The sequence below is a fragment of the Athene cunicularia genome (assembly GCF_003259725.1).
Source record: "Athene cunicularia isolate RWA chromosome 18 unlocalized genomic scaffold, athCun1 chr18_part1, whole genome shotgun sequence".
NCBI classification, from domain to species: Eukaryota; Metazoa; Chordata; class Aves; order Strigiformes; family Strigidae; genus Athene; species Athene cunicularia.
Genome location: NW_020799123.1, coordinates 8,990,663 through 9,006,270, shown reverse-complemented (window position 1 = coordinate 9,006,270; position 15,608 = coordinate 8,990,663). Strand labels below are relative to the sequence as shown.

At 43.2% G+C, this 15,608-nt stretch overlaps 1 protein-coding gene across 2 annotated transcripts in view; it reads right to left on the bottom strand.

Moving 5' to 3' along the window:
• The window catches only part of RAB11FIP4 (RAB11 family interacting protein 4), a 99,945-nt gene that overhangs the window by 52,783 nt on the left and 31,554 nt on the right, over positions 1–15,608 (bottom strand). The window lies entirely within an intron of this gene.

The window sequence follows — 15,608 nt, the reverse complement described above, 5'->3', positions numbered from 1 at the left end:
TAATTCCAGATAAACCAAAGAGCCCAGGTGACCAGACCCTTTGAAGGCAACAGGAATCAAGTCTCTGTCCATACTGGTGACACAAGACCTCCTGGGCCTCCTTGCCATCACCTTCCTGGGAATGCTCAGCATTGCAGCCCAGGCGCTGAGCACACTGTGTTGAACTTTGCCTCTGTGTTACCCCTTAGCTAGACGGATCCCAATTAACAACTTTGTGTGAGCCCAAACGGCTCTAGACAGTATTTTCAAATGTGACCACTGTGAAAAGAAAAAAAAAACAAAACAAAACAGGTCAAGAGGATTATGCAGGGTGACTAATGATTGCTGCATGCTGGGCTGAGATATGAAGTCTGGCTGTGTTTTCAAAGGTGCATAATAATATGTCCTTGTCTGACCTGTGGTGCTGTTGACACTTTCTGAGTTGATGACTTCTCACAAATCCCCATTAGGCTGGAAGCTTGAACGCCCAATGTGAATGATGCCAGCAGAGTGGAAGGGCTATCAAACTTTGCAGAACTCCCATTTAAGTTTCACTTCATTTCTTAAAAGCCACGCCGCAGAGGCAATTATTTAACTGTCAAGCCCTTCTGGAGTTGTTTGCTGAGGGATGTGACTGCTGTTCTCAGGCTGTGGGGTACAACGTGTTAATTCACCAACAGTTCCCAGGAGCTGGTCAACAGATAAGAGGAGGGGGCTATTCAGCCAGCACATATAGTCAGGAGAATGCACACTGCCAGCTAGCTTGCCACCCAAATAGACAGAACTAATAGTTTTATCCTTCTTTTACTGATAGGGAAGACAACAAGGTATGATGGATAGCATAGTTCAGCTGTCCTGCCCAAAAAATCACAGGAGGTTTGTAGCAATAGAAAAATGAATTCAGCTGTTTTCTCTCCTGGTCCTGTGTTTAGCATTAGAGTCCCTCCAAATACATCTTCCATTAATGGAAGTTAGAATTCATTTTTTTCTCTGACAAATATTCATCAGCCAAGTAGTTGTATCAATTTCTTCATCCTGGTCCCAGTAATATGCCCCCTTCTAGCTACAGAAATTGGAAGAGAAGGCAACTGAGCTATAGCTGAACCAAACCTATAGTTCCTGACAGCAACTCCAGAGCAACAAGTGATGCTGCAGCCTCAGAGTCACAGAAAACAGCCTTTTGTTTCTATTACAGTCTCTTCATGGATAAGAGTATAAATATAACCATAGAGAAGCTGCCTCGACAAACACAGACATACCAGTAAAAACATAACCTCTGGTTCAGCTTAACTGTGAGGAAGATCTGAAAGACGTTTCATCTCAGACAGCAGAGACCAGCCCTTGCATATGGGCTGTTGGCAGCCTGGCAAAAGCCGGGTGTGATGACGCTAGACTAGACGGTGCTGGGCCCTAGACATGGAGCGGGGAACAGCAGGTGCAGATCTGCTCTAGGAGGCAAGATACCTTCTTCAATTCACATAACATTTTTTTCAGAATGCCACAGGGAAAACTCCCAGCTTTAGGATAAACATACAGCTCTCCAATAAAGCTCATGAGTGTGGGCAAAGTTGTGACAATATTAGCATTATCAAGACCTCTCTGAGTTGCCATCACATTGATTTTCTACTGCTTTTGGGTGATGTTCATATTTATACAAGGAATGCAGGAGAGTAGCACATACATACATCCCATAGTTGCCTTTAAAATAAGATCAGTTTTAATTGCCAGGTAATTCCACACTGGCAAAAGAACAGATATTTCTTTATAGCAAGAGCAGTCCTTTGTGACTACAAAGGTACAGCCCAGATGAGGCCTTTCAGTGGAGTCCCACCAAGGCATTGCCAACTCCAGGCTCATAGAGGGTCTGGGCTCCCTACCTCACTCCTGAGGCACTGCATAGAATCGAAGAGAGGATCAATTTTTGCCCCATTGTTAGGTCTCTGTAATCACAAGCTGAGAAGAATAATTTTGTACAAGCTCCTTGATTTAGATCAACCCAAAAGGGACAAGAATACTTTTTTTTGCTTTTTAAAGAGAAGTCTGCCAGAGCCAATAGAGTGCATGTTCCATAAATCAACTTCTTTCCCAAGTGTAAAATCTCCAATTGCTCATCCTCTGTCTTTTATCCTAATTAAATAGTGATGTGAAGTAATCAGCAGTATTGTCAATGGCCCTGGTGCTGCACAGATACTTCTGAATATACAGTATTAGAAGGAAATGAAGCCATCAGGCAGCTGAACCAAGACTGGCAGCGCAGGCTGGAAACATCCATGCAAAACCAAGACACCCCATGACTGCAGGGCAGGCCCAGCTAGGGGTCTGCAGTGCCCCATGTCCTCTAAAGAACAGGTCATGGAGGGCCAATCCCTGTGCTAAATGTGACGTGGCTTTCTCTACCATTTCAGCAGGGAGTAAACTACCTCCAGTTACATTTCACATTCTGTTTCCATAATCTGGTCAAATTAAAATACTGAACTACTCTTAAACACTGATCCCTGCCCTTGACACTCACCTCTCCCTTCTAATTAATCATGTTCAATATGGAAATGTTTAGATGCCATGAGAAAAGAGGTCCTGTGAGGCAGAGAGTTGTCAGCAGGGGGGAAGCTTTGGGACCCCATGTCATCTAAAAAGCAGTTACAGATGGTGAATTACCTCAGGAAACAGAAACGTGTGTGGTCCATGTGGTTCTTGTTACCCACTGGCTCTTGTGGAAGCAGCTGGAGTGCGAAGGCAGCCCCAGCCTTCTGGAAAGCAGAAGCTGGGGAAAGGACGTTGTGCCTCCCTGAGTGGACCTGCACAAGCCAGTCCCATGGAGCCATGCTAAGGGAGGTGAGCTAAGAGCCGATAAGGGAGGATGCCCTAACGCAGTTTGAGCTCCTGGGAGCTGTTTCAGGAAAGTCCTTTCTCTCCTGAGTATCAGTTCCCTCATAAAAAAGAAGGCATTACATATAAAGGTGAGTCTATACAGAATGCAAGTATCTATGTCAGACTAAATATGAACGTTTGGTACAGTAAATATTATACACTCTTAATAGTATTGGTTTGTTCCCTTTCCCATCACTTCCTTCTAAAAGGAAGTGGTCCTGTACTCCCAGGGAGAGGCAAAGGAAGAGCCTGACATGACAGACACTATACAAATACAATCAAGAGAGACTGTCTCTTCCTGTAAAGGTTTTTGATCTAATGAGACTACATACAAGCTAGAGGAAAAGCTCAGCAGCACAGCAAGTAATGCCCTGGCTCTAAGTCAGGAAACATCTGACAATTTTGTTCATGGGGAAAAACCAGTAATCTTCAATAACTGCAGAGAAAGTGCTCCAGGTCTTCCCCCAGATTTTGCTTCACGAAGCACATGGGTCAGTGTTATTCAGTACATTTCACTGCTAAAACTTTTCTTTGTAGACCCAGCAGGGTATCAGTCACTCTTGGCAGGGCATCTTCTGCAGTATCCAAGTACAAACTCTTTCCCCTCTGATTCAAGTACCATGACATGACACAGGACGTATCCTGATAGTAAAATTTTGTTATGGTGCAATAATCTGAGAAGTCTTACTCAGAGTTTCTTCACAGGCAAGGAATCGGACTAGGCAACAGGTGAAAACTCTGAATTCACTGCACAAAACTCCCTTTTATAATTCCTCTGTAATATCTCACTGTTGGATTGGCTATGAGACAAACAGATTTTAAGTGCAGTTTCAAAAAGCAGTGCAAATAGAAAGCCAGTGATTTACTCTTTCACTTAACTGACAGCTTCCCAGATGAGAAACCTGTGGCAGCTCCTGTGGCTACATAACCCTGCAAAGAACAATTCATAAAGGGATGGTTGTTGATCCTTGGTGCTGAAGAGTTCAAAGGTAAACAAATATTTATGAAAGGCAATATTTCCACAGGGTTAAGAATCTTTCTCCTTGGAAACATCTGTGCAAGTTCATTTTAAAAAGCCAAGAATTTAACAAAGTAAAGACTGTTGGTTTAAGCTAAGGTTTTCACAAACTCTTAAAGCCCAAATCCCATGCTGATGTAGGGTACATTGGTTACCAGTCTAGAGCCCCTAGGTTTTTGCAGTACATATATGTGTAGGAAATGTCCCACTGGAAGGGGAGGGAGAACACCATCAAGGTTCTTAGCTTCTCTTCAAGAGATACACTCTGTGCTCCTGGAGATAAACAAGCAAAAGCAAAGCCATAAAACACAGGTAGAAAATGCATGGATCCAGAGCTTTGAAAAAGTGTGTACAAGATACACAGACAGGAAAGGCCTTTTCTTTCTTTCTTTCTTTTTCCTTTTCTTTCTTTTTAGATTTACTTTCCTCTGATTTTTGAGAATTCATCTCCTCCTCCCTTTCTTCCTCATTCCTCACTGCACTCCTACATATACATTTAAGGTAAGTTGTCTTTGCGTACCTATCTCTTTGGTGTGCAAAGCTCAGCTTTGCACACACACTCTGCTCAGAGGCAGTTCTGCACTGTGAATGGATGAGGGGAAAGTAGGACACCAGTTCTTCATTCAGTCTTTGATGTAAGCTCTCTTGTAAAATGCACTGAGAGAAAACTTCATTGAACACACTGCAATAATAACCCACCCATGAAATATTCTGAGGAATGTAACAAGAAATCAGTGGAGCAAAGATCCCAAGAAATACACTATTCTAAAATGTAGAGATTTAGTCAAAAACCTTTTAGATATATAAATATGACAAGTCATTTTAAATTCTGAAACTCTAAAAGACAAAAGAGGACCCTGGCGAAGGTGAAGCTGTAAGAGTTCAAGGATGCATATATATGGAAAAAGCTCCTACTGTAACAGTCTTAAAAGCTTACAAGATGGGAAAAACCCCAACTCAGCAGGAACATAGTGTTGGTTTCTACCCTTTCCCATCTCTTTCAAAAGGAAATGGTCCTGTCCTCCCAGAGGACATGTTTCTTTCATGCTCTTAGGCTGATTTTCATCATCTAAGAATCTGACCAACATTTCTTAGTGGTACCTCAACACCCCTCCCCGTTCTGGACAGGCTCCCATTTTCCATGCACTAGACTTTTCCATGAGTGTGTCTTAGGGCACTGTAACCATATGGTCCACCTCCTGATGAAAGATACATGCCCCAGTTACCCCAACAAATCTCCCTCAGTGACATTAGCCTTCAAGGACATAGTAATAAAAAACTCATTGGAGCAACAAACGGCAGTATTTTCTCAACATACATATGCCCGTAATAAACGGAGAACAGTTACCAGTATAAGAAACTTCTTGTGGAGAATACAAAACCACTTTAGGTTCTGTCTATTGCTCTGTCTGTGGCCAAAACAAGGCAAACATCCTCCCTACTGCTGGAAGAAGGTGGTAGCATATTCAGTACATGTAAATTGAGTAACTCTCCCCATTTTAAATCAGATCAGGCTTTGTACACAATGTTATGAATAAATTTCTACCATGGCAAGAAAGTATTGCACTACTCTATAAGAATGGCTGGCCAAAACTCCACAATACATTTACACCATATTTATGTATTTGGGATGAATCTATCAAAGAGTGCAGAGCCTGGAAACTTTCTCTCCTCCAGTCATCCTGCTTTGGCTCTACATGGTGCTATACAAACACAAGCCTTTGCCCCAAACAATGTGCTGAGTGACGGCAGAAAGGTAACAAATGAACAGGATTCACACTAGAGATGTCTCCTTGCAGGCCAGTCAGTCTCTTGGAAAGCCAGTCACAGTCCTATTTACACAGGCTGGCAAAAGCTCCAAGGAATCACCCTTTTTGATATGCCTTTTTAACCTTACTGTGTCTGCTTTAATGCATTCCCTTACCAAATTCTTCCTAGTTGTGGTGGTTTCAGACTAGGCTGCCAGGTTCACACTGTCAGCCCAAAACGCTCATCAGCATTTGCGTCAGCTCTGAATCAACACTGCCATGGCTATGTTATTATTTCAACTTAACCTTCCTAGTAGCTTATCATAATGCCAAGTACCAAAACAAGCCTGGGATTCAGTGTACACATCCATCTAAACAGGCTACTCTATCTCATGGCCTATTCCCCAACTGATACAGGAGTCAGCTGGTTAATTACAGTAACAGTCTGGGTAAAAAGGTGAACCAAATAAAAAACCTCATAATTAACAAGGCCTCTCAGGGGCCTAATTAATTTTGCCTGGGTTTCTGTAAACTTAGAAAATGTAACAAATGACAGTTTCTCTCCCATTTCTCATCTCTTTAGCCCATATCTCTTGGAGCAAAGACTGGTTTACTCCTAAACACTGCCCGGCAGGCAGGAGTCCCCGTACCCAGTGGCACTGCCCCACCAGTGTACACACGGCTCCGAAACTGGTTCAGGCTCTGCACGGACCATGTCGAATGGAAAGAAATGATCTCTCTCTTCCACTGAGCTTAGGATGAACTTCAACAGCCTCTTCTCGGCATGCAGTCACTCAACAGAAGCTGCATTTCTCTGCATCCTTAGCCTCTGTGTCCCTGATTGAAAGAAGGTCAAATAGACCATATCTCTCCTTAATTTTTATTCACAATTTCATGCTGTTATTTCAGCTGTTGGAGGCAGTGTAGCACAAATGCCTCAGGAGTAATTCCTAGATACTCTCTTGTAGGCTGGCCTACTTTTTCTTCCTGTTCAGTTACAAATTCTTATCACAGCCCAGATGTGTGCCAGTACTGGAAAAGCCTGCCTCCATCCAGACAAATGTATTATCTACTGCAGCATGTTAAAAAAATTAAATAATAAAAAAATTTTAAATCACATTTTGATTCTTCTCCAGCTTCTAAAAATAGACAACATAATCAAGATCTAATTTTTAGCACTATGATCCCAGCTGAGTACGGTGGTTTAATTTTAAACATTGCCATTGCCTCTGACAAGGGACAGTGCCGCAGCCTGCCCTGTGCAGCATTTTGCTGTGGTAGTTCCCCACCATGGGCTGCAGGTCTCAACGCTGCTGGGAAAACCTAGTGGGGGGAGACACGCGAAGGGGTAGGCCGAAGTCCACGTGGTTTTGTGGGGATTTTGGACATTGCAAGGGCGGGTGTGAAATGCAAGAAGGAGGAAGTGGGAAAGGTGTCCTAGAGCTTTCATAACTAGGAAAAGTACTGGGCAATTTCATGAGTGGCATGGGTCACTTTGGTGGCAATTCCTGAGGCTACTGAAATCACGTATTTGAACCCTAAAATATTGTGGGCAGTATAGTGGCAGCTGTGTGACAGAAATGATTCCTGTAAGATTTCATCTACAGAGGAATTTTTTTATGTAAGTGGGAAAATTCCTAGCAGTATGTGCAGCTCTTGTTTTGAAAAATAGGAGAAGCTGCCTCCAAAAAATTACACTGATCTCAGTTTGGTCAGAGAGGCTAGAAGGCAGAAAAGAAGCAGTCAAATCTTTTATGTTTGCTTGTGCAATGAGGGATTATGCTGTCTTTGTTTAGCTAGAACATCTCTTTGTAGTTGACTTTCTCTCTACAGTTTTGTAATAACCTGGAATCTCGGCTTTGTCAACCAGCTTTTACAGGTCTACACAGAACTTTCTTCTGACCAAAAAAAAAAACCCCAAAACCTACTTAAACCAATGCTTTTTACTAAAAAAAAAATTAAAATAAAAATCTTGTATTTCAATTTCAGAGCCTTCCTGCTGAAAATATTCCAAGAATACCACTCTGTCCCCAAATCCTCCATAAATGCAGAACAAATTTCCCTAAGCAGCAAGGAGAAAAGATATGAAGCAGAATAGGAAATAAAAAAATAAAACCAAAGAGCAAGCCAATTTCAAGTTTATGACCTGGAAGGCAAAGACATCCTCGTCACACAAGTGTCAAGAAACTCCCTGAACGCTACATGCACTGCTTCTTATGTAGCTACTTTTATTACAGACATTTTGGTATTCCCCAAAGGCCATATATCAGAGTCGAGATGTGTTCACCACCCTCTGACCGAGCAGTTGTATTTTTTTCACAGGAGTACAGTACACAGTGAGTGCTGTCATAATATTTCTTTTCCTTACGTTGTTAAGACTGCTGTATTCAAGACACACCAGAAATTAAAGGGGACAGATTTTCAGTATGGCAAACAAAAGGCAAAAAAGACTAAACCACAAAGCCAGACTTACCTGAAGTATTAAATCAATAGGCATGTGACTTCCTCGATAGAAAGAGACCAACTTTTAGCTCTCAATTGTTTCACAGCCTCTACCCAATGACTAAGCCACAGCTTAAATCGGTTTATCCATGGAGAGACAAGGATGGGAGGAATATTTTGCCATGGCAACTGACAATTCCAGAAAAACCACCCCCAAAACTGTGTTCAGTCAGAAAATCAGCAGATTAAGAGCTTGAAGATAATGCCTCCGAAAGAAAAAATAGGGATGAGACAGAAAATGTCTGTTAAAGAGAGGTTCTGTCAAAGAGATAGGTAACAGACTTTCAAATGGGAAAGCTTTTGAATGCTATACAACACTACCTGGGCCACGGAACAGAAATAAATACTCAAAAAAGAGTCATGGATAACAACAGTGCATGAGCTGACTTTCCTATAGATGCCTGGAAGGACACCATGGTTGGAACTTCATCACTCTGCCGAGTCACAGCCAGGATGGCTGAACCAAGCAGTCATCCTTCCACCTGTTTCCAACCACTCAGCCAAATGCAGCCCTAAGAAATGGTAAATTTTGTCTCAGACAAGTCTCTGTGGGAAGTGAATAATATTTGATACCTCATTGATTTAAGTGCCTATTACAGGAGGCCAGTAGTTCACCAGCAAGAGCATATGCTTAAAATTTAAAGAGCTAACTGGCAGAATTTTCACAAAAACACTGACATACACCTATTCAGCCCAGCTTCCTAACCCCAAAACCATGGCACTATCTGAATAAACACTGCTGCACTGAGGTACTCCATTCTGAGGGCTACAGAAACTCAAGCAACATCTCTGTCAGGTCACACCTCAGCCCTGAGCAGTCCCTGCTGGCCTCAGACAGCGAGATTGCATCTGGGGTGTTGTGGCAAAAACCTGGTGGGAAAACATTTCTTCCAGTCTGGGAGCTCTTAGATTTCAAAGTATTTTCTTGGCCCAGCTCAGGATGAGATGGTCAAAACCTCGGATTTCTTTCAAACGAAAATCCAAAACACATTTTGAGAAAGGGAAGAACTATTTTCTGACTGGGCCAGAGTGATTCACTTCTTTTGTATTATTTTATGCATGTTTCATACAAAAGCAAAAACAAGTCAGGGAAAAAGTAATTTCCCCTTTAAAAATGTCAGCGTGTGGTGTTCTACCAAATCAAAAATTCAAACTGGCTTTGAAAAAGAAAATAATCCTCAATCTCTTTTATGGCTGTTTTTTGGAGGAGTCAGCATTTATTTTGTTGGAAGATGCCTACCTTGCTCTAAGTGCAAAACTGCTCATTCTCTGTATAGCATTTCTTCAGGGCAGCATTTTGTAATCAGCTTGAGCAGACAGAGAGGTAGATTATTTTTATGCAGGTGTTTTGTACCAAGGACACTTATTTTTGCATGTATGCACAAACATAAAAAAATATAATTCAGAATATTGCCAGGTGAAAGCAGGCAATTTCCATGTAAATTGGTCCCAAATGGGGGCACGCTGTGTTCTTCATTGCTCTTGGTAATTGTTCACTGGGGGTTCCTCGGCAGTTGTAGTTAATGTTGCTTTCTGATGCTTGGAAAAAAATAGGAAAAGAGTGAATTGCTGAGTGTTGCCCTTAGAGGTTACAATAAAATTCTCACCGTGCAGTGTGTTGCCTGTGTATAATCCTGCTTAGTCCTACCTAGGAACATGGAGTTTTTCTCTCTTTAACTGCATGGCTGTGCTTTATCACTCTTTTCTACACCCCCCCCCATGAGGGATTCAGGCAACAACCACCTCAGAACAACCCAAGGTGTTGACCTAACTCTTGACAGGGTCTAAGGGGTCTAAGAAGTTTTTCTACGGATTTCAGCTGGGATCAATCCTTAGCCTGGGCCTCCCAAAGGGCCGCCCCCGGAGATGTTGAGTGTGCTCATTTCCCAGGGGATACAGCAGCAGCTGAGGGGAAGGAGAATCTGGCAGATTTAGGAGCACCAAATATAAAACAGACTTCTAGATTAGACCGGGGAAACCAGAGAAGCTTCTTGATTCCCTTGGCTTACCCAAGAGAGAGGCCTCAGCCAGAACATTCCCTAGTTGGAAGTACTGGGGGACATGCATGGCCCAGGTTTTGACTATTGCAGAAATGAATATGCAACCTCTCGCCCAGCTTCTTGTTAGGATGAGCTGCTCATAATCACAGCGTGGGTCCCGCGGTGACAGCAGGACAGAAGAGCCCACCAGCAGCTTGGTAAGGGAAGCAATTTGCAAACCCTGCACTGATCACTGTGCAGCATAAACACCCCAAGAGTCTCAAGCACAGGGAGGGAAGGCTTCACACGTGAAGCAACACTGAGCATCTGCAGGGCTGAAAACACAATGGGAGCCAAGAATCACTGAGAGACTGTGGTGGTGGAGAAAACTGCAGGCTGATAAGAAACAGAAAACAAAAAAGCTTCAATTTGCTGTGTTTAATATTGCTTCTCCTTCCCACGCAGTCTGCTTTCTTCTCTTTGCTATCGGTTGGAAGGGTATTTCCAACTTAACTTCTTAGCTGCTTTGCCTCTGCTAAGATAGAAGTGCCTCTGCTAATACTACCACAGAAAGCAGGAGGATGTATTTCACATTAACAGTTAGGCAACACCTGTGTTTAACATTAGGAAAAACAGTATGAAGAAAATCCTCCTGACAAATGAGGTCACTTTGACCAAGAACACTGATGACTTGACTGTCAATGTGGAGTCGCTTCAAAACACAGCATATAGGAGATGAAAAATACAAAAAATTCTGGTCATAGACTCTCCAGAGTTTCCCCACCAGATCTGACATCCTTCACTCAAACTTTGCTTCAGCTTCCAGAAGAGTTAGCTCAGCACAGACCCAGAGCAAACTATGCGGGAAGACATTTTCTTAGGGGCTCAAGTGCTGCCCAGTCTGTACAAAACATAAATACATGTCAACAGTCAAGCTCTGAAGGATGCGTGGTGCTATCTTTAGTAAAGATCTGCATTAACTTGTGGTGTCAGGTTAGTACTATTCCTTGACTGCCATTGTCTTTGTGGTGGACACCACCCCAACCTGGGCAGAGCAGGCTTCTGGGAAACGAGAAGTGATAGGACAGATGTTTCTTGGGCTCAGGTAAGATTTGATGTCTTTGCTTGTTCCTCTCTACCAAAGTGACCCAGAGGGATCTGTTCACCAGCAAACTAATATTGCTGCAAGTGCTGGCATACCTGGTGAAAGGGATGTCCTCATTTAAAAAAAAAAAAAAAAAAAAAAGGGGGCAAAAAAAGGCACACTTTATTTAAGATGGTAACAAGAAGAAGAAGAGGACTGAAGAAGAGAACTGCAAGTTTGAGTTCAATAAAATATTCAGTGCTTTCTGGACTTTGCTTTTCAATAAATAGCAAGAGACAGCACAATGGAGACAATAACTGCAATTCCAGGCTCACAAAGGAGAGCTATGCAAATGGCCCTTCACCTTTCCCTCAGTCCAGCTGTGTCTCAGGCTGCTACATCCTTCCACAGCCTCATGAAAAACCCATTTGGATCACAGTCCTTTTCAAGTGCAGAAAGGCCCCCTCTGTTCTGACACAGGTATTAGCAGATATCCTCAAGCAGCTAGTGGGGGAAAAAACTTTTTTCAGAAGCCAGTGGGAAACTCTTAATTGCTACTGAAAATATTTTCAAAGCAGCAGATCAGCTAGTAGTCCCAGCTCCATCCCAGAGGCAAACACAATTTATTTGTCATGTTTCAACAATTTTTCTGCTGTTCATACAGTGTAATTAATCACTTGGCAGGCAGGCGAACACACAGAGGCCTGAAAAGGCAGCTCATTCTTTGAAATGCAGCAATCATCCTGTATCTTGTTAAGAGGCAGATTCACTCTCTTATTTACAGGCAAGAGCAGCAAAAAAAGGGAAAGCAGGAACTCAGTACAACAACAATTAATAAGAAACAAACAGCCTTGTTTAAAATAAGGATTCTGCTATTATTGTATCCTACAACATGGTCTTTCACTGGGTTTGCATGAATGGCACTTGGGCACGGATTTCAGACAAAAAGGCAGTTACATGTAAAAATACACAGTCTGTCCCTTTACAAGCAGCTACACAAATAGGTACTCTGCTACCTGGTGGTGAGAAGCTCTAAGATCCATCATTCAACCTCCTGTCACCTAGCTGGGTGATCTAGATTCAGGCTCCCTTCAAATCTGAACTGCCAAAATACACCAGGGAAGAGCTGAAAAATCCAGCTCCTGTTGCTGATTCCCTTCTCCCTAAATTTAGGTGCTCAGACAGAAGAGTACCTAGACCCAGGTCACTGCTTCTCAGGGCCTCCAATGCAAATCTTGGCCAGGGAGCTGCAGATGCAGCCAGCCTAATTCCCTCCGAGTCCTGTGGCTAGCTAGTGCTCCCATCTGGCTAGGTGCCCAGGAAGGCCCAGAGCCAGCCATTTGGAAATACTAGACACAGGCACTTTAGTTTGTTTGAGCTGGCTGAATCTGGGTCTGGATTTTCACACACATACTTCAGCTGCGGACTTTCTGTTGGTTACCAATTCCAAAAGGCTATGCAAGGGCTCTGAAGTGTTACCAGATGCTCGCCACAAAGCAAATCCTGGACACTGGACTAGGGAGACTTTTGTCTCCCTTCAAACAAGTCAAAACAAGAGTTGAGGCCATAGCAGCAAACACTGTGAAAGGAATTCAGGGTCGATAAATTGGCTCCTGGCAAACTCAAAGTATTTCTATTATCTCTCTAAAGGCTGTAAGAGACAGAAATTATACTAATAAACAGCACTTGACTGAAGCAATGCCTCAGATGGAGCACACTACAGACCTTGACCACACCAACAGATTCTGAATTCATAGACAGAGGGGGCAGGTTTATTTGTAGGTCCTGGAGCAGAGGGACTCTACAACTGCCAACTCCTAACTGCAATCCCACCAGCTTTCTCTGGTCCAAAGAGGAAAAAATACTCTTTGCAACATGAATCAATGCTGATGGAGATTTCCCACTGACCTGACAGTCCTGACAGCAACCAAGTGTTGCTCTTTGCTTTCTGTAAAATTCACCTTAACAGACTTGAGCTCAAAGGAAAACCTCTCTGTTCACCTGAAATACCAGTAACACAACCACTTGTTATAAACCCTTGAAACTTTCCATGGAACGGTCTTTGCATTTTAAATGGCATATGCCATAGGATTTTCTCCTTTCTGGACAAAGGTTTTAGGCATTAAAAGCTTGTCAGCTTTTCTTCTTGCTTACACTGAAGGGGGGAAAAAAAAAAGTAAAAGCAGACCATTTAGAAAATGTCAAATGCAATGCCCCATGCTCCTGGTATCAGGGGAATTTATGTATCAATTTAAATTAATTGCATCCAGTTGGTTGTAATTAAAGGCTGGAGGCTTGGCAGATTCTCCTTCCCCATTTGACCCATTTGACATGAACAGCTGGATCGGTTTAGCACCTTACTGTGGCTCCTGCCACTTCATCCTCCTTCTTGACATTACCTTTACATTTTCAGGTTTCTGCCTTTGGGCTTCAGAAAGCTGCAATAGCGGGAGTGAGCACTTGAGAGAGGAAGCAAAAGTGAAAGCAGGGGAAATAATATGTGACAAGGATAAATCTCCTCTTCTCCTTAAATCACCTTGTGAATACAGAGACAGCATAACAATGAACCAGCTTAGTACCTGGCCTTTGTGTAAGTACAGCCCCTTGGGTGGAATAAAAAAAGATGCATTCCCTTTTAAAATATCCATTTGTGCCATCACAGCAGATGTATCCTTCTGCTGCTTGAGAATTTGACTGCACCTGAGAATTAGACAGACATGCAAAGGATATACTGGGATGAAAATCAGATTAGACAGGCAACTACCGTTTGTGCTTTGGGAGCTGCCCATAAACTTGACTACACCAGCAGATGCAAGGAGAGCTCATATGATTTCAGTACACACTTCCTTGGGAATGGGGAACAAATCTCATCAACGGTGATAACCTCAAATCCACCTGGATCTCGGTTCTCTGTTTCACCAGAACGAAAACTCCAACTTTCTGCCAGAGATGAGTCTCAAAGCAAGCGCGGAGCTTGTCCACAGCCTTTTCCCAGTCTTTAACTGACACCTAGCGAACAGTTTCTAAACTGCACCTGAAAGACCTGAAGATTGTAAATGAAACGGATCCCCTCTGGAGGGCAGCTGTGCAGAGACGCTGTGGGATAAGCATGAGGTGGTACAACAGTGTGCACTCTTTCCTGTGCTCTCCCCGCCACGATAACTCACCTGCACCTGCGGGCAGGTGGGGAAGAACCTGGTTCTGCTCAGAGGCCGCAGAAATACTGCATCGTCCCCGTTAAAGTGGGCAAGCACAGCTGCTGGACTCTACTGCAACGGTGCTGCCCGCTGCAGGGACCACACAGGGTGGCTGGTGGACATCAGAAATCCTACCTGGAGCCATCAGCAACGCTTCCACCACAGCGCTGCCAGACCAACTCCTTCTGAACAGGAAGGGTCACCCTCTGCTCCCTTCGTCTCTCAGAGGCACAAAACTAGAACTCAAAACTAATCGTGTGGATTAGCAGCTGCAACTCCCACCCTCAGGCTCTCCTGGCAGGCAGGTGGCAGGAGTGGTGCAGTTTGCAGCCACCTCACAGTTTGTCTTCAAGCACTCTCCACAGCACGTCTTCAGCTGACAGCAGATGTGAAATCCCGGAGGAATAAAGCCCCAACGACCAAGCTGCCCCTCTTCAAAGAGTGTCAGAACCAGTCTTGCGTAGCAACACGGGAACATCTAGTGTTTGCAGAGAACCTGCTTTCCATTTTATAACCTTTATCATCTACTGCAAAACAGGGAGTTTGGTTTATGATATCTATTAAGGTAACCAAGCAACAGCATGGCGGGTATCTATGTCATCACTTAAAGAAAAAATAGGGCTTCAGAAACAAGCAGAGTTATGGTGGCATCCAGCCACAGCCCAGGTACTAAAACCAGCCTGTCATTTCAAGCAAAAAGAGCCAGTAAGCTCAGACAACTCTTCCTTATTAAGAAAGTTTATGACCAAATTCTGCTGTGCTGTTTGCAGTCATGGAGGTCTCCTTCCATCTTGTAACAGACATCTTCTGCACTGAGGTGAAGGAAATGTCTCTACACTTTTTGTATGAACAGTGGAAACCATTTTGTATAACACCATGAAGTGTTGTAACACCAGCATGCTTATCACAGGTCTCTCCTCAATACATGAGTATTGTTCTCACACTTCATCACCTGGAAGGTAAAATGCTTTCCCTACTGATTTCAAGATCATTTGCAGTCTCCTAACACCAGTGACATGCAGTCCTTATCTGAATGTACAATGTACACTGCTAACTGTACCTTTAATCTTAAGAATTTACATGGGTGGAGGTGATTAAAACCGAAGTAAAATGAAGGAGAGACAATTAGATGCTTAAAGGAAAACTTGACATGTTCTGCTTGTTAGACTGTGCAGACACTGTCAAATTAAGGATACAGATTAAGACCTTTAATGGTTTGAAAATATGTTATAC